The 27,417-nt window shown below is 38.8% G+C and overlaps 1 protein-coding gene across 7 annotated transcripts in view; it reads left to right on the top strand.

The window, feature by feature from the left end:
• The first annotated feature begins 3,595 nt into the window (after positions 1–3,595).
• ATP10D (ATPase phospholipid transporting 10D (putative)) overlaps positions 3,596–27,417 on the top strand; it is a 124,568-nt gene continuing 100,746 nt past the window's right edge. Inside the window, exons 1-2 of one of the 7 annotated variants that reach the window (XM_044945900.2) lie at positions 3,596–3,614; positions 4,934–5,051. The gene's annotated coding sequence lies outside the window, so the exon portion shown is untranslated. Of the gene's footprint in view, positions 3,615–4,467; positions 4,738–4,764; positions 5,052–12,045; positions 12,153–23,102; positions 23,147–27,417 lie in introns of those variants that run through there. The other 6 variants (XM_044945899.2, XM_044945901.2, XM_044945902.2 and 3 more) reach the window with 6 other exon arrangements.

Genomic DNA, 27,417 nt, shown 5'->3' with positions numbered 1-27,417 from the left:
TGCTACCATCCTATCAGGCACTTATCACATTACAAACAGGTTTCAGAAGGAGTTAATGGACATATCTAGAAGTCTGAGACCAGCTTGAATCGCTGCCATTATGGAGATTCCCTTGTTGATATTCTGTGTGATCATTGCATTTCAGGGGTTTTTATAAGATGAAAAGCCAATGTTCTCATGTGGAACAAAGTGATTCAGCTGATGAAAAGGGACAGTGAGAGTCACTCAGTGGAGTCCAACTCTTTGCGATCCCATGGACTGTAACCTGCCAGGCTCCTCTGTCCATGCGATTCTCCAGGCAAGAATACTGGAGTGAGTTGCCATTCCCTTCTCCAGGGACCTTCCCCACCCAGGTCTCCTGCATTGCAGGAGGATTCTTTACTGTCTGAGCCACCAGGAAAGCCCAGGTAAAGGGAAGGAAATTTAATTCCTCTTTTTAATAAATGCACAAATATAAAATTAAGGCATAAGTTTACAATCAGTAATAATGATGTATATATTATTGTTGTTTCTTAAAAATATAAATTTCTACTCTCATCAAGGCGGTTATAGTCATAGCATGGTTTTTACCTCTCCCTGTCCCCCAAAATCAATTAATATGCACCTTCCTAATTCACCGAATGCTATGCTGAATAGTCCACAATAGAATATGGGTTCTCCAGCCTTTCACTTACTAGCTTTTCTGTCTTGGGGAAGTCAGTTTATCTCTCTGTACCTCAGATTCTTATCTCTAAATAAACACTGAACTCATAGGGATAATATGAGGATCAAATGAGGTAGTAGATGTAAACTCTTGAGAACTGTGCCTAAAAGAATTCTTTTTACTAGTGCTCAGCAAATATTAAGGAAAGGAAAAAAGAGAGAAAAGAAATCTGGTGATGATGTTACCAAAATCAGGGCTCATCTATGAGGCATAAGCCCTTATTGCTTGAGGCATTGAACTCTTTTTTTTTTTGGCCAAAAGTTGGAAAGCCAATCCTGGGAAATACTCCTCTGTCCTTGAGTCATACTTTGTTAATAAGATAAGTAATACAGAGAAGAAGTGGTTGATGAATCCTGAAAAATCAGCTGTGTCACTTTAGGGACCACTGTTACATGTGAAATATTTGAAAGCAAACAAAAAAGAACACACAGTTTCATGTGTTACATGTTACAGTGGTGGTCTGAAAGGATGAATGTTTCTCTTTCACATCTATCTGGATAAGAGGCGTCATCAGTCATAGAAAGAATCATGATTACTGTTTTGTTTAAAAAACAAAGTGTTTTCTGATAAAGTCTAAGCCAGTTCACTGCTGCCATGGTAATCTTTGAGTATGTTTAAGAGGGGAAAGTAGAAGTTAGAGAATTGATAACTATCATATATTACGTTCCTACTTTTTGCTTTACACAGTGATAAGCACTGCAGCTATATGACTTGATGTAATCTTATACTGAGGTAGGTATTATTGGAATCATTTCACCTGCGGAGCTTAGCGATGATACCCAAGAATATCCATCTAAAATTAACAGAGCTAAGATTTAAAGCCAGGTAGGACCTAGGCACTTGACTACTATGCCATGTTTCCTACTGGCAGTTGGTTACAAAGTTGTTGACACTGACGTACTGCTAATTACAAATAATTTTCCAGTTGGAAAAGATGAAATTTCCTTCAGTTCAGTTCAGTCGCTCAGTCGTATCCGACTCTTTGTGACTCCATGAATCGCAGCACTCCAGGCCTCCCTGTCCATCACCAACTCCCAGAGTTCACTGAGACTCACGTCCATAGAGTCAGTGATGTCATCCAGCCATCTCATCCTCTGTCGTCCCCTTCTCCTCTTGCCCCCAGTCCGTCCCAGCATCAGAGTCTTTTCCAATGAGTCAACTCTTCACATGAGGTGGCCAAAGTACTGGAGTTTCAGCTTTAGCATCATTCCTTCCAAAGAAATCCCAGGGCTGATCTCCTTCAGAATGGACTGGTTGGATCTCCTTGCAGTCCAAGGGACTCTCAAGAGTCTTCTCCAACACCACAGTTCAAAAGCATCAACTCTTCGGCGCTCAGCCTTCTTCACAGTCCAACTCTCACATCCATACATGACCACAGGAAAAACCATAGCCTTGACTAGACGAATCTTTGTTGGCAAAGTAATGTCTCTGCTTTTGATATGCTATCTAGGTTGGTCATAACTTACATCCATACTATATATTTTGAATATTTCTCCTAAAACTTCATGAGGAAATGGGCACATAAAATTTGAAAATATTTCTGAAATTAAAAGAAAACATTTAAGTTTAGCAATGGTGTATGGATTAATACTTACATTTCGGTAGCCAATGGATTTAATCAAAGATTTTATGGAATTTTTTAACAAAATGGAAGCAACTCTATGAGAAATGTTAGATACTAGAGGAACATTTGGAAAAAAAACTGAAACTCACATTAACAGTGATTATTTGCAAATATATTTGTAAGTATTGATTTCTTCTTCCAATTTTACTGAGACTCAATTGACATACAGCATTGTATAAGTTTATGGAGAAGGAAATGGCAACCCACTCCAGCATTCTTGCCTGAGAAATCCCACGGACAGAGGAGCCTGGTGGGCTACAGTCCATGGGGTCTCAGAAGAGTCGGGCACAGACATAGGGACTAAACAACAACTGCAACAACTGTATAAATTTAAGGTGTGCAGCATAATGATTTGACTTACACACACCATGAAATGATTACTGCAATAAGTTTAGTGACCATCCATCATCTCATATAGGTAGAAAAATAAAAGAAAAAATACTTTTTTCTTCTGATGAGAACTCGTAGGATTAGCTTTTAACAACTTTCATATATATAATATGCAGCCATGCAGCCATGTTACATGTATTAATCATGTTGTTCATTACATCCCTAGGATTTAGTCATCTTATAATTGAAGGCGGTACCTTTTGACCTCCTTAATCACCATACAAAGATATTACATTATTACTGACTATATTCCCCGTACTGTGCATTTCATCCCTGTGATTCATTCTATAACTAGAAGTTTGTACCTCTTAAATTCCCTCAACCATTTCACTAAAGTATTAATTTTTAAAACTTAATTAAGTACATTTAAATCAAATGGGACACATGTTCCTTGCATTCAGTCAAATGTCACAGAAACAAAAGAAAAGCTGGTAATGTCTCCTCTTCTACTTCCCCTCATTCTTCATCCTTTTCCTCTGAGTAAACAATTTTGTGTGTCTTAACATCATATTTTATGTTTATATTAAGTTCCATTTATTTATAATTTTATATTTAATATACATTTTATAAATATATATGAACAAATTGTATTACAGAGTGTTTTACATTATCCTGCTACTGCATTTTTTAACTTAAATATAATGTAGATTTTCATCTAAGACAATTTAAATCTAAGCCAGTGATTCTCAACCTTTGCTGCAGATGAGAATCACATGGAGAGCTTTAAACAAATAAAAGAGATTGCTTGAAATCCATCCCCAGAGATTCAGATTTAATTGGCTTGGGTGGGGCCTTGGCATCAAGCTCCTCAGTTGACTCTGATGTGTAACTTGTTAGGACCCGATTTAAGCAATCCAAACTGGCTGCAAATACCAGCTGCCTGCCTGAACTGTCCTGGTATGCATCCTCTCAAGAAAGCCCTCCACTGAGATTATTTCAGCATCAGTGCTGAGGGGAAATTACGGAAAGCCCATAAACTTTGTCTCCCCAGGAAGTCTGGCTATCAGATGGGAAAATTGCTTCATCTTTTATATCACTTAGAGAGAGTCTAATGACTGCAAAAAGGGTTACCAGGGCCAGGAATTCCAGAGACCACGAGACTGACACTCTGCTCTACTAGACTAGGCTTATCCCAGAACTGACAAAACTTGCCTGCAAGAAAGAGTTTCCTGAATTGGCCATCGCAGGAAGCCACACCCAGAACTTGTTTCTCCTTGTCTGGGAGAGGCACCTACTCTGTAGGTGCAGGAACTTGTTTGGCCTCTCCAGCTTGACCTTCCTACTCTTCTAGCACCATGGTTCTGTCCTGATGGGCTCTTCACTATTAGCGAAACGTTCGTACTATCATTTAGTTTTCTTCACTCTTGCCACATATTTAAACATTTGAGAAAATGGAAGATAAATATACAAAAAAAGAGTTGTGGAGAGATTTGCCCTTCTTTATCTTTGTGGGATAAAACAATTGGCAGCCAGTGATTCAGACCAAATAGGTCTGAATTATTAATAGTCACCGCTGGTTCTGCCTTCTTTGCATGCCCTTTCCCTTCCTCTCAAGGCACTTCGCGGGTAAGAAGTGTTGAGAGAGTAGATGGGTTGTTGGAATTTACTTGGAAGTAAAATATTTTTTTAAAGCTGTGAGTTTTAAGCTAGCAGACCATGGCAGCACAGAGCCACATCATTCTGGGTGAAGAAGGGGATAAAAGGTCAAGGAGTGAGAAAAAAGACCAAATAATTTTTCTTTTTTTTTCTCAATCTCTTTTCTAGTTAACATCAATATTAGGTATTTAGATTTGATCCTTTTACCCTCCAAAAATAATTCCCAAGAGTTTCAAGTTTAGGTAAATGAATGAACTGTTAAAACAGTTTCAGCGATACAAGAATGAACCGAACACCCAAGCAGGCAGATTCTGGGTTATTGGGAGACAGCTGCATCAAGCAGACAGGAAGCTCGCGCCAACAGCTGGAGCTGGGAAACCCCTCGGCGTCCAGGCCCCTCCCCTTTCACCTGACGTCATGAGAGGTGGGCCGGCGAGCGATTGGCCTTCCGCGGAAGCTCGGGCCACTCTGCATCCCCGCGGAAAGGGGAGGCGGAGCAGCGGGGGCGGGCCGCCGGGAGCAGAAGGTTACTGCCAGCTCGGCTCGGGCTGGGCTCGGGTTTTGGCAGCTGACTTTGAGAGCCGTCTGAGAAGTGTTTTGTTGGTTTTTTTTCTTCAAAGTCAAATGGCTGGCGTAGAGGCATAACCCGCCTCCTGTCTTCGGATCTGTGCTTGGTTCTTCTCTTGCATCTTGGGACTTGTGACCATCATGCTGTGATGTGTGCCCAGAGAGAAACTGGTAAGGGTGAACCAGCGAGCCTCTTTGATGGTTTTCCTGCCTTCCTTTTCACTACTCTTTCCCTCTGTTTCTTTACTCTCTCTGTCCTCTGCCTCCCACAGTAGTGGTGTTCAAATTGGATGAAGTACCTCAAAACTGGACTTTGTAGCTTTGTTAAACTTTAAAAAGAAGAATCTTACACCATTTTCAGTCACTTGATTACAGGAGAGGGATGACTATCTTCTGAATGCTGGGTTTTATGAAAAGATAAGTTATGCATACACACCCTTTGTCATCTCATTGTGAAATCGAACAGTTTAAAGCAATTTTGGCTCTGTTTCAAACATAATAAATAGAATAGGGATTGAAATTTTTACCCAGTAGATAAACCACGGATTGATTCCTTAGGAAGAAAAAGGTGTTTGTGTTGGAGCTTGCTCAGAAATAGTTTTTACAGGAGCCCTACCAAAAAGCCCTCAATTTTCCATGCAAACACTAATTTTACAGAGCTTCATTGTTGTTTGGGGCACCCTTTACATTGTAAAACGTGTGGTTATACTTCATACAGCAGAGAGACATCTAGTTGGTTAATGAAACCCTCCATTCTGGAAGGTCAGGCTCCCTGTGCCTTCAGAAATGATGTATTTAAACTACTCATAATCATAAGGGCACGTCTACTCGGGTATTTAGAGTGTTATCTAAATAAAACCAAAGATTTTTCTTGCTTCTTTTCACAGAAGTTCTTTTCAAGGAGAAAAACAATTCTGTAGTCTGAGGGCAAGTCTCGGACTCTAATCAACCTTGAAAGATGACCCACAAGGATAGGGCACTCCTTATCCACCAATGTTACTGTATCCAAAAAGTAACTCCAGAGTAGATAAATATTTTGAAATTCGGCTAGGTCACCGTTGCTGGGAAGAGTACCATCAGAAAGATATATTTGGTGGCTTGTTTAGAGCCAGTGTGTAGCACATGATCATTATAACGGTAAATTCATTCAGTGCCCAGGTGTAAGCACTCACTCCAGTTAACCCCACAAGGTAATCTCTCTCCTTCTGAACTCTTCTGTCCATGATTCAGATACATATTACCTACATTGTGATAGTTTATCACAAGGAGATCATGCTATATAATTTGAAAAACAACTCTCCAACATTCAAAAACTTTTAGACAGTTTTAAAAAGTAACACTGTAACTGCTAAACATTTGTTAAGTTGTATGAAAAAGATGGAGAATCTGAGCAGTCTAAAATAGGATGTCAATACTGTTTGACCTTTGCCTAATAACTGAATATTTGTTCAATACAATTGCTTAGTGACTAAATAGAATTTGAATGGGATATCTTTTATTTTGATGTCAGTAAATGGAAAAAACGTTTAGAATTTGATTATAATTTGTAATAGAACAGAGATGATACATCTATTAGACAAATGGACTTAGAATTAACTTGAAAAATTAAGAGGTAAAAAATGTCCACATATTCAAGCCCTCTCTACAGACCTTATTGTCTGATCTAGTTGAAAGTAGTCTTTTTAATGAGGCAAAACCAAAGAAAATGCTACAAACAAGATCACTTGGGGATCCTCAAAACCCAAAGCATTAGCAGCTGTGCAGGTTTCATTTTCAGCTGAAAGAGGTTTGTTGTGAGTATATCTCCTAAAACATCATTCCCTTCCTCCCTACTGGGAAAGAATTTCAAGCTGAAATTGCTAGAATGAATGATCTCCCTCATGTGCCTTTAGGAAAGCGAAGCTTAAAGACTGGGAGACCAATTTCCCATAAATGCCTGATTTACAGAGGGCTTCCCTGGTGGCTCAGACCGTAAAGAATCTGCCTGCAATGCGGGAGACCTTGGTTTGATCCCTGGGTTGGGAAGATCCTGTGGAGGAGGACATGGCAGTCCACTCCAGTATTCTTGCCTGGAGAATCCCCATGGACAGAGGAGCCTGGCGGGGTACAGTCCATGTGGTCACAGACACCATGGAGCGACTAAGCACACACACACACACACAAGTCGATAAATTGGAATTTTCTTAAATGTCAAGGAGTTAATCAGAAGTTTTGCCTTTTATCAGCATTGGAAAGATTTGCTTATGATTTCCAGAGTAAAAAATAAATGACCCAGGTCGGGTTGGTGTCCAAAAAATGAGTTACATTGAATTTCTCTTGTATGATTAGACTAGTCGTATCTGCTCAGGGAATTTTCAAAGCAGGTCTCCATTTATTTTGACTTTTTAGCAGATACTCACTGAACTCTCTCCTTGTTACATGCCCTGCCCATAAACACAGCCTATTCCAAACCCTGCCGGCTTCCCCAGTGGCTCAGTGGTAAAGCCTGCGATGCAGGAGATGTGGGTTCAATCCCTAGGTGGGGTAAATCCCCTGGAGAAGGAAATGGCAACTGACTCCAGTATTCTTGCCTGGGAAATCCCATGGACAGAGGAGCCTGGTGGGCTACATTCCATGGGGTTCTAAAGAGTCACACACGACTAAGCTACTAAACAACGTTCCAAATCCTCAATGAACTCACTTCTGGCTTGCTATAGTTCAGGTGTCCCAAATTGTAATTCCTCTGTTATTCCCGAATAAACTCGTTTCTTTGAGCATGCCTCTCAATTTACCTCTTTACTAAGATGGACATTTCTACTGTAGATGGATTTATTTCATTTTAGAAACCATCTTAGTCATAGAAACCGTACTTTTCACAAAGCTAATATCACAGTTAGAGTAAAAATAATGGTGGTACTAGTTTTATAAAAGAGTGTGTCCCTGTGGACTGCAGCCCATCAGGTTCCTCTGTCCATGGAATGTCCCCCCTTAATTTATTTCGCTGCTGCTGCTGCTACTGCTAAGTCACGTCAGTCGTGTCCGACTCTCTGCGACCCCATAGACGGCAGCCCCCCAGACTCCTGTCCCTGGGATTCTCCAGGCAAGAACACTGGAGTGGGTTGCCATTTCCTCCTCCAGTGCATGAAAGTGAAAAGTGAAAGTGAAGTCGCTCAGTCGAGTCTGACTCTTCACGACCCCATAGACTGTAGCCTACCAGGCTCCTCCGTCCATGGGATTTCCCAGGCAAGAGTACTGGAGTGGGTTGCCATTGCCTTCTCTGAATTTATTTCGCTAAAATCTTCTTACTCCATTTAAGGCCATTCTGAAAGAGGAAGATGAGTGCAACTACAGTTCTGTTAAAAAACAAACTTACAAAATTTCAACTCTTTATGTAGGATAAATAATTTTAAAAATCTTGGGGAGGGAGGAGGGTTCAGGATGGGGAACACATGTATACCTGTGGTGGATTCATTTTGATATTTGGCAAAACTAATACAATTTTGTAAAGTTTAAAAATAAAATAAAATTTAAAAAAAATTAAAAAAAATAAAAATCTTATTATCTTGGTTATAAGGAAGGTGAAAATTAGCTTTAAATTATCCAAAAATGTGAAATCTTTCTTCAGTTTAGTGAGTGAAGTCGCTCAGTAGTGTCCGACTCTTTGCAATCCTATGACCATAGCCTGCTGCGTTCCTCTGTCCATGGAATTTTCCAGGCAAGAATACTGGAGTAGGTTGCCATTTCCTTCTCCAGGGGATCTTCCAGACCCAGGGATCGAACCCAGGTCTCCCGTATTGAGGACAGATACTTTACTGTCTGAACCACCAGGGAAGCATTCTTCAGTTTATAGTACTCGTAATTTCTTAGCACTGTGTTTAAAAATACTCATTCCTCTTACAGACTATAATAATATATAGAAAGTTCTACTAAAAATCTTAACTGTCCCTTCTTCTTTGCTAAAGTCTTCCATAGAGAGGTAATCTCAGATAGTTTAATGACACATTCTAGTAATCTGTGATGTCCTTCAGCCAACAAATTAACCTTGCCATGTTAGAAAAATGCCTGTCTTTTAAAAAATTTTTATTGAAGACTAGTTGACTTACAATATCGTTAGTTTCAAGTGTGCAATATAATGATTCAATATTTTATACATTATGCATAAAGTTATTACAATATTATTGTTTTCTCTGTGCTATGCACTATATCCCTGTGACTTATTTATTTTATAAGGTAGTTTGCACCTCTTAATCCTCTTCACCTGTTTCATCCATTTCCCCTTCCCTTCCTGCAACCACTAATTTGTTCTCTATATTTGAGTCTGTCTCTGCTTTGTTATATTTGTTTGTTGCTTATTAAATTTCATATGTAACAAAAAACATACAGTATTCCATCTTTTTTCTGACTTATTTTACTAAGAAAAATAACCCTTAGGTCCATCCTTCTCACAAATGGCAAGATTTCATTATTTTTTTTATGGCTGAGTAATCTTCCGTTGTGCATATACCACATCTTTTGTATTCATTCGTTTATTGAGGAACACTTAGGTTACTTACATATCTTGGCTATTGTAAATAATACTTCAGTGAACATTGGGGTGCATGTATCTTTAGTGTTTCAATTTGGGGGGATAAATACCTAGAAGTGGAATTGCTAAGCATGTGGTACTGGTTGTCGTTCAGTAATGTCTGACTCTCTGTGACCCCATGGACTGTAGCATGCCAACCTTCCCTGTCCTTCACTATCTCCCGGAGTTTGCTCAAACTCATGTCGATTGAGTCGGTGATGTCATCCAACCCATCTCATCCTCTGTCACCTCCTTCTCCTCCTGCCCTCAATCTTTCCCAGCATCAGAGTCTTTTCCAATAGAGTCAGCTCTTCGCATCACCAGAGTGTTGGAACTTCATCATCAGTCCTTTGAATAAATATTCAGGACCGATTTCCTTTGACTGGTTTGATCTCCTTGCAGTCTAAGGGACTCTCAAGAGTCTTCTCCAACACCACAATTCAAAAGCATGAATTCTTTTGTGCTCAGGCTTCTTTATGGTCCAAGTCTCTCATCCATACATGACTACTGGAAAAATCAGAGCTTTGACTAGATGGACCTCTGTTGGCAAAGTTATCTCTCTGCTTTTTAGTTCTGTTTTTGAGAGGACTCTATTGTTTTCCAGAGTGGCAGTGCCAATTTACATTTCAATTAACAGTGCACAAGCATTCTCTTTTCTATACATTCTCACCAATACTTGATGTTTCTTTTTGATGATAGCCATTTTGACAGATGTGAGGTAATAGCTCATTGTGGTTTTGATTTGCATTTCTCTTCTGAATAGTGATGCTGAGCATCTTTTCAAATGCTTAGTCATCTGTATGTCTTCTTTGAAAAATACCTATTTAGATTCTGTGCATTTTTTAGTCAGACTGGCTTTACTTTTTGATACTGAGTTGTATGAGTTTTTTTTTAAATATATTTTGGATATTAACCCCTTACAGACGTATCCTTTACAAATACCTTCTCCCATTCAGTAAGTTGTATTTTCATTTTGTTGATGGTTTCCTTTTTTGTGAAATAGCTTTTTCATTTGATGTGGTCCCACTTATTTTTGCTTTTTGTTGCTCTTTCCTAAGGAGACATATCCATAAAAAATGTTTCTAGGACTGATATAAAAGTATACTGCCTATGTTTTTTTCTAGGAGTTTTTGGTATCAGGTCTTAGTTGAAGCCTTTCACTTTTCAAGTTTATTTTTGGTTTATTTTTCATCTTTTTACATGTGATTGTCCAGTTTTCCTAACACAACTTACTGAAGAGGCTGTCTTTTCCTAATTGTATATTTATGCCTCCTGTGTCATATATGTTAAGTCGCTTTAGTTGTGTCCGACTCTTTGGAACCATTGTAGCCCACTAGTTTCCTCTGTTCATGGGATTCTCCAGGTGAGAATACTGGAGTGGTTTGCCATTTCCTCATCTAGGGGATCTTCCTGACCCAGGGATCAGACCCCTGTCTCTTACATCTCCTGCATCGCCCAGCAGGTTCTTTACCACTAATGCCGCCTGGGAAGCCCCCTTTGTCATGGAGTAATCAGTTGACCAGATGTGAGTGGGCTTCTTTCTGGGTTCTCTATTCTGTTCCATTAATCCATGTGTCTGTTTTTGTGTGAGTACCATACTGTTTTTATTACTGTAGCTTTGTAGTATAGTCTGAAGTCGAGGAGCATGATGCCTCCAGTTTTGTTCTTTTTCTCAAGATTGCTTTGGCTAGTCAGGATTTTTTGTAGTTCATACATATTTTGGGATTACTTATTCTAGTTCTGTGAAAAAATGCTGTGGATGAATTGATAGAAATTGCATTAAATATGTAGATTGTTTTGGATAGTATGGTCATTTTAACAATATTCTTGTGATCCATGAGCACAATATATCATTCCATTTATTGGGGTCAACTTCAGTTTCTTTTATAAAGGTCTTATATTTTTCAGAGTACAGGTCTTTCATTTTCTTTGGATTTATTCCTAGCTATTTTATTCTTTTTGATGCAATTGTAAATGAGAGTGATAGCTCATTTTTAGTGTATAAAAATGCAATGGATTTCTGTATATTAATTTTGAATCCTAAAATTTTACTAAATTTATTTCTTCTAGGCTTGTTTTTTTTTGGTGGCGTTATTAGAATTTTCTGTATCTAATATCATGTCATCTTCTACTAGTGACAGTTTTACTACTTCTCTCCCAGTTGTATATCTTTTATTTTTCTTTTCTGATTGTAGAATCTAGGACTTCCAGTACTATGTTGAATAAAAATGGGAGTGTGGTCATACTTGTCTTATTCCTGATTCTAGAGGGAAAACTCATAGCTTTTCACTATTGAATAGGATTAGCTGTTGGTTTGTCATAAATGGACTTTACTATGTTGAGGTATGTTCCCCCTATACTCACTTTGTTGAGAATTTTTATCATAAATATATATTTTTAATAATATCCTATTCCTTTGAATATATTTTTTTATCTTAGTAGGTAAAGGCTTATTACTAGATATCCATCTTAATTTCCCATCATTCTTTAATTTGTACTTGAAACGCAAACCATATTGAACTACACAGTGTTATGTAACATGGGGTTACAGGGTTTTCCAGCTGCCTTACCTTTATTCATATTTTCTTTCCTAAAATTTACAAATCTCATATCTGATTCTAGACATTTCCCAAGACTCAGTTAAAGTTCTGTCTCTTGGGCAGCGTACCCTACTTTTGTCTTCCCGTCTCATGTCATGTATCCTCATAAGATGTTCTAGTTCCATAAAGGTATGTACTGCATGATTAGTGTTATTTATTTATTTATTTTATTCTTGAATTGAGTATTTTGACTGGTTCTTGGCATGTTTATTCATGCCCAGCCCCAAAGGACCAGCACTGTGCCTATAAGACAAGGTAAAGGGAATGAACACTCAAAGGTAAGCTCCTAGAAGACAGATATTTTTGTCTGTTTTGTTCTCTGATGAATCTCTGTCACCTGTTATAATGCCAGCATTATAGTAGAAGCTCAGCAAAACATTAGTTGGAAGAATGAAGTTGAGCACTTTCAGTGTGCTGGACAAGTGCTGGTACATTGATTTCATAAACCTCCTTTTAAAACAGTGTGAGGCTGAGTAGTATTCCATGGTGTATAGTACACATAAAAAGGAACAGTGTGAGTCAGTTCTAATGAGGTAGATGGATCTAGAGCCTATTATGCAGAGTGAAGTAAGTCAGAAAGAGACAAGCAAATGTATATTAACACCTATCAGTGGAATCTAGAAAAATGGTACTGATGAACCTGTTTGCAGGGCAGCAATGGAGACGTAACCATGAAAAACAGACTTGTGGACACAATAGGGGAAGAGGAGAGAGGGTCGAATTGAAGGAGTAACACTGAAACATGTACTTTACCATATGTAAAATAGACAGCCAGTGGGAATTTGCTGTATGATGTAGGGAGCTCAAACCTGGTGCTCTGTGATAACCTAGAGGGGTGGTTTGGGGTGGGAGGAGGGAGGGAGGCTCAAGAGAGTGGGGACATATGTATACCTATGGCTGATTCATGTTGATATTTAGCAGAAACTAAGACGATAGTGTAAACCAATTGTCCTCCAGTTAAAAAGCAAAAAATTGTCATTTAAATGAAAAAAAAGTATGAGGTCTATGATTTTATTTCCATTTTACAGATGAGGGAACTGAGGCTCAGGCTAAGAGCTTGTGATACTGACTGAGAATCTGAGCATCAGTACCACTGGAACTTTTTAGAGCCTGTGTTCTTTCTACTAACTGCAGGTGCATCTGCTGGTTTGAATACAGCTGATTATAATATCACTTTTAATTCAAATGGATGTGTTTTGGAGGGTGAAGAGCATCTAGTAATTATTGGAATTGACCACTTATCATGCATCCAATTTATAATTCCAGTGAACACCGTCCGTTTCTTTTTAATACCATTTGTAGTTTTCATCTATTTCTTATTGCTGTGTATATACTGTACTTAATAACACTTAACTTGCAAACTTTGGGGACAATTTAAATACAGTCATCCCTCCCTGCCCCTAGTGGCTCAGACTGTAAAGAATCTGCCTGCAATCCAGGAGACCAAGGTTTGATCTCTGAGTCAGGAAGATCCTCTGGAGAATGGAATGGCAACCCAATTCTTACCTGGAGAATTCCATGGACGGAGGAGCCTGATGGGCTACAGTCCCTGGGATTGCAGCTGCTGCTGCTAAGTTGCTTCAGTTGTGTCCGACTCTGTGCAACCCCATAGACGGCAGCTCATCAGGCCCTGCCGTCCCTGGGATTCTCCAGGCAAGAACACTGCAGTGGGTTGCCATTTCCTTCTCCAATGCATGAAAATGGAAAGTGAAAGTGAAGTCGCTCAGTCATGTCCGAGCCTCAGCGACCCCATGGACTGCAGCCCACCAGGCTCCTCCATCCATGGGATTTTCCAGGCAAGAGTACTGGAGTGGGATGCCATTGCCTTCTCTGGGGATTGCAGAGTCAGACACAATTGAACGACTAACACTTACCTATCCCTGCCTATCTGTGCGGGGTTGGTTCCAGAACCCACTGTGGATATCAAAATCCACAGATGTTCAGAACGCAGAGTTGACCCTTCATATCATCAGTTCCATAATTCAGCGAGCCATGGTTGGTGTAGCACTGTATTTATTGAAAGCAATCAGCGTATAAGTGGACATATGCAGTTCAAACTCACGTTGTTCAAGGGTCAAGTGTATGTATGTTGAGACAGTTTAAGTAATTGACATATGTAATCTGTGTTTGCATTACTTTGTCATGCGCTGAAGTTATTTTTATCCATTGTGAAATTATCTATGAAATATTTAACATATTTTAAGTGACCAAAATACTTCCAGAATTGAATCTTAAAAAAAGGTTTTAGAAATGAATTAAATCTCTTGTTCATTATACTGGAATATTCTTTTAAGAATTCAACTAAAATAATACCTGTCTTCATCATTTATCCAATAATGCCACAAACTTAAAAATTATACTCTTTGATGTGTTTATTTGGTTTATAATTTAATAGCTCAGGTTAATGATCTGCAAGAGGCCTTTGGAAAACATTTGTGGTCTGTTTAGTTTTATGAGTATATACATTCTTTCAGTGCCTAAATTCTTCCCATTTTAGCTGCAAATAACTCCATTTCCCAATTTATGCTTTTTTCCTCTTATTCCGTATTCTTTTAAGCGTTTTATTTTCTTTTGCTTTTTACAAATTTCCATGATGACTAATCCAGAAAATAATTGCCCTACTTTTTGTGTATAAAAAAGTAGTTTCACTAATTATTTAAATAATATATGCATCATTGGGGAGTAAATGAATAGTTGCATAAAATGATACTTAATAGTAATGAATCCATGGAGAATATATACTTTAAATGAAAAATAAGTCTCTCTAAAACAGTCACAGATATAGAAAACAAACAAACTTATGGTTACCAAAGGGAAGGAGTGGGGGGAGGGATAAATTCTATAAATTATGGAATTAGCAGATACACACCACTCCATAAAATAGATACGGATTCACTGTATAGGACAGGGAATGGTGTTCAGTATCTTGTAATAACCTATAATAGAAAAGGATTTTTTAAAAGGAGCTATATATATGACTGAGTCACTTTGCTATACATCTGAAACTAACACAGTGTTGTAAATCAACTATATTCAATAAAAAATAAATTTTTTAAAAGGTACAAAAAATAAATCTCTTCAGAGCAAATTTGGGTTGCCTGGGCTCATGGTTTTAAGTCTGGTCCCCAGAGTGAGAGCGTCAGCATCACTCGAATTTATTAGAACTGCCAGTTCATAGGCCCCACTGCAGATGGACTGAATCAAATTGGGGCGACAGTGTGTGTGTACCAGGTGGAATCTGTGCTTTCACAAGCTTTCCAGTGATTCAGATCTCTGGCAGTTTGAGGACACAGGCTTAGGCTGAAGAACCTTAAGATTTCTTTATTTTGTTATTTTACTTAATTTTAAAACTGTTATTTGATATACAGTTGATTTACAATATTCATTTCATGTATGCAACATAGTGATCCAATATTTTTATCGAGTACACTCTATTTAAAGTTGTTATAAAATGTTGGCTCTATTCCCTGTGCTGTACAGTCTGCCCTTGTAGCTTTTTTATACATAGTAGTTTCTGCCTCTTAATCTCCTACCCCTGTCTTGCCATTTTTCCTTCCTTCTCCCTATTGGTAACAACTAATTTGTTCTCTATATCTGTGAGTCTTCTTCTGTTTTGTTATATTTATTCTTTTTCATTTTTTGGATTCCATGTATCAGTGATAACACACAGGATTTTCTCTGCCTGACCTAATAGCATAATAACCTGTAGGTCCACTCATGTTGTGGCAAATGACAGAATTTCACTATTTTTTATGGCTAAGTAATATTCCATTGTGAGTGTATGTATGTGTGTGTGTACCACATCTTTATCAGTTTATCTGTTGATGTACACTTAAGTTGGTTGTATATTTTAGCTATTGTAAAAATGAACATAGATCTTTTTGAATTAGGATTTTCATTTTCTTCAAATATATAGTTAGGAGTGGAATGGGTGGATCATATGCTAGTTTTTTGAGGAACCTCTATACTGTTTTCCACTGGGCTGCTGCACAAATTTATATTCCCACCGAGAGTGTACCAGGATTCCCTTTTCTCCACATCCTCATCAACATTTGTTATTTGTAAACTTTGGCAATAGCCATTCTGACAAGTATAAAGTGACACCTCATTTTAATTTATATTTCTCTGATTAGTGGTGATGAGTGTGTTTTCATGTGCCTGTTGACCATCTTTGTCTTCCTTGGATTTCAAAAATCAGGTGGAATTGACCAAGTAGAATCACACCAAAGCACGCTACTCAATCATTCATCAATGATTTTTCCACACTTTTTTGATTGCTTGACTCTTATCCTCTTAAAAATCAAATACTCATTCCCTGGATTCATAGTGTACCACAGTGAACCTGACTGGACATTAATTTATTTTAAAAAATACTCATTGAGTACTTGCTATGTGCTGGGCATTGTCCAGTTACCGGTTAAAGCAGTGTACCAGATGATCTCATAGAGGAAACACACATGAAAATAATAATTATAGCTCATTCCTCTATCTTTTGGATAATCTATTAAAGCTTATCTTTAGGATCACAATACAGTGTGTTTATTATGTTTTACATACACAAAAATACACACTTCATCACATAGAGCTGAAGGTTGCAGTCTTTGTATGAATGAATAAAGATAACACAGTAGGTAAATTTGTATTCTTCTGCCAGTTTAAAAAGATACTTTGTAGTTTTCAAAATGAGCACTTATCTGGGGTTTAGCTCCACTTCCTTATCTATTGGTTAGTGTTTTATTTATTTTTATTTTTATTTTTTATTTTATTTTATTTTTAAACTTTACATAACTGTATTAGTTTAGTTGGTTAGTGTTTTAATGCTCTCAGTATTTGCTGTTCTGAAGCCTGGCCATAAACATGTCTAAGTTTGTCCCAAGGGAATTGATCTCTGAAGTATTTCAGGCAATGAGGTGAATCTCATGAACTTCTTGCAGGATCCCTCTCCTGGACTGTGTGGTCTTTGAAGACAAGAACCACAGAGTTTACGCATAACTTTTCATCACTTTGCTTGTAATGCCTGGACAGTACTTTGCTGACATAGCGTAGCCTTTCGGTAGCTGTTTATTAAACAAATGTAAGGAAAAGCAATCTCTGAACAATGAGAATAGGTTTCACTAAAATAAGTCTTCTGTTTCTATAGTTCTGCTTCCTGAAGACCCCTGAGGTGGTTAATTCAGTTTATTTGTTCTAAAGTAGTTGGAAATATGAGTTCAGATTTCATAAAGATAGATATTTGGTCAGCCAAGGGAGACACAGACCTATGAAAATAGTCATGAACATTCAAAACAAGGTCTTCAACTGCTGGTTGAAAACCTATAGATATGCCTCTGAAGACCCTGAAGGCATCACTATATAGAGTACTTTACAATAATTGGTGCTTTGAGCATTTTGGTGATGAATTCTCAGAAAGAAACATTTATTCAAAATGTTGTATAAAATGTAGGAAAATTGAGAACACACAATGATTTCTATCATGAAGAAGTTATTTTGATATTTAAGGGATAAACTTTAAACCTCTTAAAAAAAAATAGGGTACTCAGAAGAACTTCCTTCCTGAGAGTTTTAGAACAATGAAATTCAAATACCTCAGCTATTTTTAAAAATAGATTTTATTTCCCCTTTTATGTCTTTTTTGTTGCAGAGTCTTATTAGCAGCCATTTTAGGGTTACCTGCTAAAGATCTTCATTCAAAGTATAATAATTTTAGCATATATAATAAAAGCTATAATATCATGAGATAACTAAGCTTATATTACTTCTAGAGTTGGTATGTGTAGGATTGTTAGAGGTATTCTGGTTGTTACTGCATATAAGAGAGGTGTTATTTTAGTCATTCATTCCTATGTCTATTCCACAAATATGTGTTGGAAGTCTGCTCTGGGTCTGATACTGTTCTAAGCGTAGGTTACATCAGTGGACAAAGGAGATAGAAATTTCTACTCTGGAAGGGGAGACAAGAACTAAAATACAAAAAAAAATTATAGATTGTTAGAAAATGACTTAAGTTTATGAAAAATAAGAAAGGGAAAAAGAATGAATTGCTGAGACAAGGCTGTGTAAGGAGTGGAATGAAGGAGGGGCAGAGGAATAGATTGGAGAGGACATTGGGAGGTAGGTGTGTGTGGCCTTGGTGGCTTTTATTATAATTAACGTGGTAGCCTTTCAGTTCAGTTCAGTCACTCAGTCGTGTCTGACTCTTTGTGACCCCATGAACCACAGCATGCCAGGCTTCCCTGTCCATCACCAACTCCTGGAGTTTACCCAAACTCAGGTCCATTGAGTCGGTGATGCCATCCAACCATCTCATCCTCTGTCGTCGCCTTCTCCTCCTGTCCTCAGTCTTTCCCAGCAACAGGGTCTTTTCCAGTGAGTCAGCTGTTCACATCAGGTGGCCAAAGGATTGGAGTTTCAGCTTCAACATCAGTCTTTCCAATGAATATTCAAGACTGATTTCCTTCAGGATGGACTGGTTGGATCTCCTTGCAGTCCAAGGGACTCTCAAGAGTCTTCTCCAACACCACAGTTCAAAAGCGTCAGTTCTTCAGCACTCAGCTTTCTTTATAGTCCAACTCTCACATCCATACATGACCACTGGAAAAACCATAGCCTTGACTAGACGGACCTTTGTTGGCAGAGTAATGTCTCTGCTTTTTAATATGCTCTCTAGGTTGGTCATAACTTTCCTTCCAAGGAATAAGAGTCCCCTTTAGAGAATTTTAAATTGCAGAAGAAGTTTTAGGTTCCAAATGAAGTGTTAACAGGGCAAGTTAGAGTGTTGGACTCAGGTGATAGTGCTGGAGTGATGCCAAGTGGTGAGAATCCAGATACACTTGGAAGGTGATGGTGGTGGTGCTCAGTCATGTCCAACTCTTTGCGGCCCCATGGACTATAGCCTGCCAGGTTTCTCTGTCCATGGAATTTCCTAGACAAGAATACTGGAATGGGTTGCCATTTCCTACTCCAGGGGATATTCCCAACCTAGGGATTGAACCCACGTTTCTTGTGTCTCCTGCATTGGCAGACAGATTCTTTACCACTGAGCCATCCAGGAAGCCCCATATTTGGAAGGTAGAGTCAACAAAATCTACTGACTATGTGGGTTGTGAGACACAGGACCCTGGATGATCCAGAGGCCTTTGGGCTCAGGGTCCTAGAAGGATGGAGCTGCATTCAACTAACTGACAAAACTAATCTGTGAAATAAGCAGGTTTTGGTGGGGGTGGTATCAGAAGTTCCATTTTGCACATGTTACCATTTGATGATGAGCCTAAATGGAGATGTGCTGACTAGTTGGCAATCAGAAGTACATATCTGGAAATTAGGAAGAGATCCAGTCTGTGCTGGAGGGTGGTTATGTGGTGGGTAATCTGTAGAAGTTCTCTTCTGAGGGCTTTGACTTTCCCAGTAAAATAGAAATATGGTCTTCAGCAGAGAGGGAGCTGTTGGAAATTAGAGAAGAAAGTCTGAAACAGTTGTCTGAAAAAGTGGGAAAGTGAAGAGACTAGAAATGCTGTATGATTGCAGTTGGCATGTCTGGTCAACTAGTAGTTCATGGTCAAGAATTTAAAGTAACACTAAGCCTGCTTATTTGCCACCATATCTTTGCACAAGTTCTTACTTATTTCTAGTCCCCTGGCATGTTTATGAGAATACTGCTGCTATCACAAAGGCAAAACATAAAAAAATAAAGTGACACTCTTCAGGGACCTTGTGTATTTCTCTTAGCCACTTTCAACTTTTCAGTATTGGAAAAGTATGTAGAGATTCAGATCGAACTGATTTGAGTTGGCCAGGAAGTTCATTTGGGTTTGCTGTAAGCTGTAACTAGGGTAAGCGGTTGGCCAAGAAAGAAGTGAAAGAGGAGCTAAGAGGCTGAGAGAATATACAAAGAAGTGAGAACAGTGTTGACCACAACATTCAGACTAAGTAGGGAAGTGTGGCCACGCAAGAATGAAAGGCAGTGAGGTGGTGGTGGGTGGCTGGGGGGTGGCGGGGGTGGGGGGGGGGCGGGCAGCTGCTTGAAGGTCCCTGTGGGGTCAGAGAATATGGAAGGCAGAATAAAAATGAATCATTTATTTTAAACACATGTTATGTGTATATAGTGAATCGTATTTCAAATATATGGAAAAAACTTTCTATTGAAGGCATCTAATACATTTTTTAAACTTAAATGCAAATATCTGAATCTGTTAACTTCAGTTTTTCAAATGAAGTATGCCTTCAGCATTTTTTCCTTCTAAGTGACTTTTCCTTATCCTAGTCCTGTTCTTCCCACCCTCACATTCTTTGGAGATGCTCTGTGCCTCTGCCCACCTGTTGCTCAAGTGCTTTTGCCCTGTGTCAGAGCCTCCTAATAACCACAGAGGCTTATTTGCGTTAGACTTGGGTGAGTTTCTCACTCTGAGCCTCAGTTTCCTCATTTAAGTAGGGATAATAATTTGTACTTGATTGTAAGGACTAATGTTAATGTGTGTTTATCCCTTGCACAGAACTTGGCATGTCTTTAAAAATGGTAGATATTATTATCTTAGGCTTATTGAATGAATCATATGTTATTAGAGCTGAATAACTGAATCTCAAAAACATGCTGTTCTGTCATTTCAATAACATGTTAGTTTAGAAGCATCTAGGATTATCAGTGGCAAAACATTGTATTAATGATAGCTATCATTAACCTTTTAAAATTATTTTTAATTGGAGGATAATTGCTTTACAGTATTGTTGGTTTCTGCCATACAGCAACATGAATTAGCCATAGGTATACATATGTCCCCTCCCTCTTGAACCTCCCTCCTGCCTCCCACCCCAGCGCACCCCTCTAGGTTGTCATACAGCACTGGGTTTGAGCTTCCTGCATCATACAGCAAATTTCCACTGGTTCTCTGTTTTACATATGATAATATGTATGTTTCAAAGCTACTCTCTCAAATTGTCCCACTCTCTCCTTGCCCCACTGTGTCCACAAGTCTCTTCTCTATCTGTCTCCACTGCTGCCCTGCAAATGGTTCATTTAGTACCATTTTTCTAGATTCCATATATATGTGTGTTAATATATGATATTTGTTTTTCTCTTTCTGATTTGCTTCACTCAGTGTAATAGGCTCTAGATTCATCCACCTCATTTGAACTGACTCAAATATGTTCCTTTTTATGGCGGAGTAATATTCCATTGTATATATGTACCACAGCTTCTTTAGCCGTTCCTGTGTTGTTGGGCATCTAGGTTGCTTCCATGTCTTGGCTATTGTAAATAGGTCTGTGATGAACATTGGGATACATGTGTCTTTTTCAGTTATAATTTCCTCAGGGAATATGCCCAGTGGTGGGATTACTGTGTCGTATGGTAGTTTTATTTCTAGTTTGTTAAGGAATCTCCATGCTGTTTTCCATGGTGGCAGTATCAATTTACCTTCCCAACAACAGCACAAGAGGGTTTCCTTTTCTCCACACTCTCTCCAGCATTTATTGTTTGTAGATTTTTTGATGATGGTCATTCTGACCAGTGTGAGGTGATGCCTCATTGTAGTTTTGATTTGCATTTCTCTAATAATGAGCAATGTTGAACATCTTTTCATGTGTTTATTAGCATCTTTATGTCTTCTTGGCTTCCCTGATGGCTCAGTTGGTAAAGAATCCGCCTGCAATGCAGGAGTCCCTGGTTCGATTCCTGGATTGGGAAGATCTGCTGGAGAAGGGAAAGGCCACCCACTCCAGAATTCTGACCTAGGGAATTCCATGGATTGTATAGTACATGGGGGGTTGCAAAGAGTTGGCCACAGCTGAGCAACTTTCACTTCACTTCATGTCTACTTTGGAGAAATGTCTGTTTAGATATTCTGCCCATATTTTGATTGGGTTGTTTATCTGGTATTGAGCTGCATGAGCTGCTTATATATTTTGGAGATTTATCCTTTGTCAGTTGTTTCATTTGCTATTGTTTGCTCCCATTATGAAAGTTGTCTTTTCACCTTGTTTATAGCTTCCTTTGCTGTGCAAAAGCTTTTAATTAGGTCCCATTTGTTTGTTTTTATTTCCATTACTCTAGAAAGTGGGTCATAGACGATCTTGCTGTGGTTTATGTCCAAGAGTGTTGTGCTTATGCTTTCCTCTAAGAGTTTTATAGTTTCTGGTCTTACATTTAGGGCTTTAATCCATTTTGAGTTGATCCCTCTGTATGGTGTTAGGAAGTATTCCAGTTTCATTCTTTTACATGTAGCTGTCCAGTTTTCCCAGCACCCTTTATTGAAGAGACTGTCTTTGCCTCATTTTATATTCTTGGCTTCTTTGTCAGAGATAAGGTGCCCCTTGGTGCATGGGTTTATCTCTGGGCTTTCTATCTTGTTGCATTGGTCTATATTTCTGTTTTTGTGCCAGTATCATACTGTCCTGATGACTATAACTTTGTAGTGTAGTTTGAAGTCGGGGTGGTTGATTCCTCCAGCTCCATCCTTCTTTCTCAAGATTGCCTTGGCTATTTGGGGTCTTTTGTGTTCCCATACAAATTGTGAAATTTTTTTGTTGTTGTTCTAGTTCTGTGAAAAATAGCATTGATACTTTCATAGGGATTGCATTGAAAGTATAGATTGCTTTGGATAATGTAGTTGTTTTCACAGTATTGATTCTTTCTACCCAAGAACATGGTATATCTCTCCATATGTTTGTTTCATTTATGATTTCTTTCATCCGTGTTTTATAGTTTTCTGCATACAAGTCTTTTGTCTCTTTAGGTATGTTTATTCCTAGGTATTTTATTCTTTTTGTTGCAGTGGTGAATGGATTATTTCCTTAATTTCTCTTTCTGATATTTTTGTTGTTAGTGTATAGGAATGTAAGGGATTTCTTTGTATTCATTTTATATCTTGTGACTTTAATACATTCATTGATTAGGTCTAGTAATTTTCTGGTGGCATCTTTAGGGTTTTCTATGTATAGTATTACTTCTTCTTTTCCAACCTGGATTCCTTTTATTTTTCTTCTCTGATTGCTGTGCCTCCAAAACTATGTTGAATAATAGCGGCAGGAGTGGGCTCCCTTATCGTGTCTTTATTGACCTTTTAATGTATGTTTATTTTTTTTCAGCTTTAAGAATAGACTAAGAGAGTGGGAACTCACTATGAATATAGGTGAGATTTTTTTTTTTTTTAGTTCCCAGTAACAAAGGTACATGCATATACTTGCATCACTTCCCTGTAGTTTTGCTAGCTTAATTCAGTTTTGAGTCAAAGCATCAGACAGAGGTGACTCATTTAGGTGTGTGATCCCTTCAAAAAAAAGTTGAGGTATATTAAAGAGAGATAGTAGATATTTAAGTGTCTATATATTGACATATATGTTTCAGTGTCTATATATTGGGAGATGTGTGTGTGTGTGTGTGTGTGTGTGTGTGTGTGTAGGCTTTATTATCACACAGGAGAATTGAAACTCTAATATAAGTTTGGAATACTAAGAATGGATAAATTTTTCTATATAAAACAATGCATCTGTCTACACCAGTTATATTTTATACTGCTATCTTCTTTCTGGGGCTTCCCTCATAGCTCAATTGGTAAAGAATCCACCTGCAATGCAGGAGACCCCAGTTCAATTCCTGGGCCAGGAAGCTCTCCTGGAGAAGGGATAGGCTACCCAAATAAACATGTTGTATTTGAAAATTCTAATTTGACTCATCAACAATGATATAAGCCTGTCACCTTTTGCTCTACTTGGTCCCCTCCCTTAATCTGGGCTAGAGGCTGCTTCTCTGATGTAAATAGAACAGTATTTTCTGTTTCTGTCTCCCCACTATCAGCCATTGAGTCTATTTTTCAGGTCATGGTTCTTGAATGAATTGGGACTGAGTGAGCTTGATTTAAGCATTCTTTTCTAGAAAGGGGTATGTGCTTAAGTAAAATGGACTTTTTCCTGTTTAGCATCCTAAAAATGATAGAACTGTCACAAAGATTTTTTAGTGGTCAAAGTGAAAAATACTTAGTTTCTTATATTCTCATGTAGCACTTCCTTTCCTGATACTAACCACCAGGTATCAAAAGTTCAGCGCTTTTGGTGATGTATTACCCTTGCCTGGCCTTAATATGGAGCAAGCATCTTTAAGTTCATGGCTACAGTCACCATCTGCAGTGATTTTGAAGCCCCCCAAAATAAAGTCTGTCACTGTTTGAATTATCTCCCCATCTGTTTGCCATGAAGTGATGGGACCAGATGCCATGATCGTAGTGTTTTGAATATTGGGTTTTAAGCCAGCTTTTTCACTCACCTCTTTCACTTTCATCAAGAGGCTCTTTAGTTCCTCTTCACTTTCTTGACTTCACACTCCAGGATGTCTGACTCTAGGTGAGTGATCAGACCATTGTGGTTATCTGAGTCATTAAGATCTTTCTTTGTCTTTTTGGGCTCCAAAATCACTGCAAATGATGACTGCAGCCATGAAATTATAAGACATTTGCTCCTTGGAAGAAAAGCTATGACCAACCTAGACAGCATATTAAAAAGCAGAGACATTACTCTGCCAGCAAAGGTCCATCTAGTCAAAGCTATGGTTTTTCCAGTAGTTGGACCATAAACAAAGCTGAGTGCTGAAGAACTGATGCTTTTGAACTGTGGTGTTAGAGAAGACTCTTGAGGGTCCCTTGGACTGCAAGGAGATCCAACCAGTCCATCCTGAAGGAAATCAGTCCCGAATATTCATGGGAAGGACTGATGCTGAAGCTGAAACTCCAGTACTTTGGCCACGTGATGCAAAGAACTGACTCGCTGGAAAAGACTCTGATGCTGGGAAAGATTGAGGCAGGAGAAGAAAGGGATGACAGAGGATGAGATGGTTGGATGGCATCACTGATACGATGGATATGAGTTTGAGCAAGCTCTGGGAGTTGGTGATGGAGAGGGAAGCCTGGTGTGCTGCAGTCCATGGGGTTGCAAAGAGTAGGACACCAGTGAGTGACCAAATTGAACTCTGTGTATTCTTGCCACCTCTTCTTAATACCTTCTGCTTCTATTAGGTCCATACCATTTCTGCCCTTTATTGTGCCCATCTTTGCATGAAATGATCCCTTGGTATCTAATCTTCTTGAAGAGATCTCTAGTCTTTCCTATTCTATTATTTTCCTCCTTTTCTTTCCATTGATCATTTAAGAAGGCCTTCTTCTCTCTTCTTGCTGTACATTGGAACTCTGCATTCAGATAGATGTATCTTTCCTCTTCTCCTTTGCCTTTTGCTTCTCTTTTTTTCTCAACTATTTGTAAGGCCTCCTCGGACAACCATTTTGCCTTTTTGCATTTCTTCCTGTTGGGGATGGCTTCAATCACTGCCTCTGGTGCAGTGTTACAGACCTCTGTCCATAGTTCTTCAGGCATTCTATCAGATCTAATCCCTTGAATCTATTTGTCACTTCCACTGTGTAATCGTAAGGGATTTGATTTAGGTCATACCTGAATAGTCTAGTGGTTTTTCCTACTTTCTTCAATTTAAGCCTGAATTTTTCAATAAGGAGTTCAATGTCTGAGCCACAGTCAGCTCCCAGTCTTGTTTTTGCTGACTGTATAGAGTTTCTCCATCTTTGGCTGCAAGGAGTATAATCAATCTGATTTCAGTATTGACCATCTGGTGATGTCCATGCGTAGAGGCTTCTCTTGTGTTGTTCGAAGAGGGTATTTACTGTGACCAGTGCATTCTCTTGGCAAAACTCTATTAGCTTTTGCCCTGCTTCATTTTGTACTCCAAGGCGAAACTTTCCTGTTACTCCAGGTTATCTCTTGACTTCCTAGTTTGCATTCCAGTGCCCTATAATGAAAAGGACATCTTTTTTGGGTGTTAGTTCATAGAACTGTTCAACTTCAGCTTCTTTGGCATTTGTGGTCGGGGCATAGACTTGGATTGCTGCGAATAGAATAGTGTTAGAATAGCATAGAATGGTGTTTCTCAAAGTGGGTCCCAAGACTAGCATACCAGCACTACCTGGAAACTTGTTAAACATGTAGATTTTAGATCCCCACCCGAGATTTGCTGTATCAGACTTGGGTGTGTCTCAAGACTTTCTGATGCATCCTGGCATTTGACGTCCACAAAGGGCATCTTGAAATGACCATGCACAAACGTGTTTTTCTTTTCAGGACGAGTGAGCTCGTGCATATATTTCAAGTTGTTTGTTGGCTGGTGATGGGATGATCTCAGAAATTTAAAAATACCTACTGGACTCAAGGGAGTTCATTATCCTGTATTTACCTTTGGTAATCTGCCCTGCTGCAAGCTTCATTAAGCGTTCATTAAGGGAAACGGGGTTTTTGAGAACTGGCTGCTTTCAAGTACGTTTATGTACAAGAGGGAACATAGTATGATATTTTAGATACGCTCTTATTGAATGACTGTGGCTTTTATATCGTCTAGAAAAATATACCCTGGTTAGAAATAATTTAGCTTAAAATGATTATATTTGATTATTTTTAATTTTATATATAAGTAGGATTGTTTAGTTGGAAAGGCATGGCTTTGGAATAAAAAATTGTATGCCTTGAATTCTAGAAACCTTCCTTGACTTCTTGTTTCTTCTTCTGAAAAATGGAAATAAAACTCCACACCGCATTGTGAAATTTAAATGACGTGCAAAATGTATTACATAAGCAGTAATAATCATTGAAGAATTGCTTGTACTTATTTTCTAAGCAGATCTTGGTTTATGTTTATTTCTGAACTTAATTGATTTTAGGCTTAAAATTGATAGCTTGTAATTTTCAAAACTTCATTTATTTTTTATCCTCTGTGAGTAAAGAATATTGGCTCATGTAGCATCATGCAGGCCTAATGTTGAGCGCAGCTGCTTTGTTGTTCAGTCACTCAATCGTGTCTGACTCTTTTTAACCCCATGGGCTGCAGCACAGCGGGCTTCCGTGTCCTTCACCATCTCCTGGAGTTTGCTCAAACTCATGTCCATTGAGTTGGTGATGCCATCCAAGCATCTCGTCCTCTGTCATCCCCTTCTCCTCCTGCCTTCAGGCTTTCCCAGCATCAGGGTCTTTTCCAGTGAGTTGGCTCTTGGCATTCAGTTCAGTTCAGTTCAGTCTCTCAGTCGTGTCCGACTCTGCGACCCCATGAATCGCAGCACGCCAGGCCTCCCTGTCCATCACCAACTCCCGGAGTTCACTGAGACTCACATCCATCAAGTCAGTGATGCCATCCAGCCATCTCATCCTCTGTCGTCCCCTTCTCCTGCCCCCATCCCTCCCAGCATCAGAGTCTTTTCCAATGAGTCAGCTCTTTGCATTAGGTGACCAAAAGTGTTGTAGCTTCAGCTTCTGTATCAGTCCTTCTAATGAATATTCAGAGTTGATTTGCTTTAGGATAGACTGGTTTGACGGAGAAGGCAATGGCACCCCACTCCAGTACTCTTGCCTGGAAAAT

The sequence above is a fragment of the Bubalus bubalis genome, chromosome 7 (assembly GCF_019923935.1).
Source record: "Bubalus bubalis isolate 160015118507 breed Murrah chromosome 7, NDDB_SH_1, whole genome shotgun sequence".
Taxonomy (NCBI): Eukaryota; Metazoa; Chordata; class Mammalia; order Artiodactyla; family Bovidae; genus Bubalus; species Bubalus bubalis.
The sequence above is the reverse complement of the archived record's forward strand: the minus strand, read 5'-3'. Positions and strand labels throughout refer to the sequence as shown.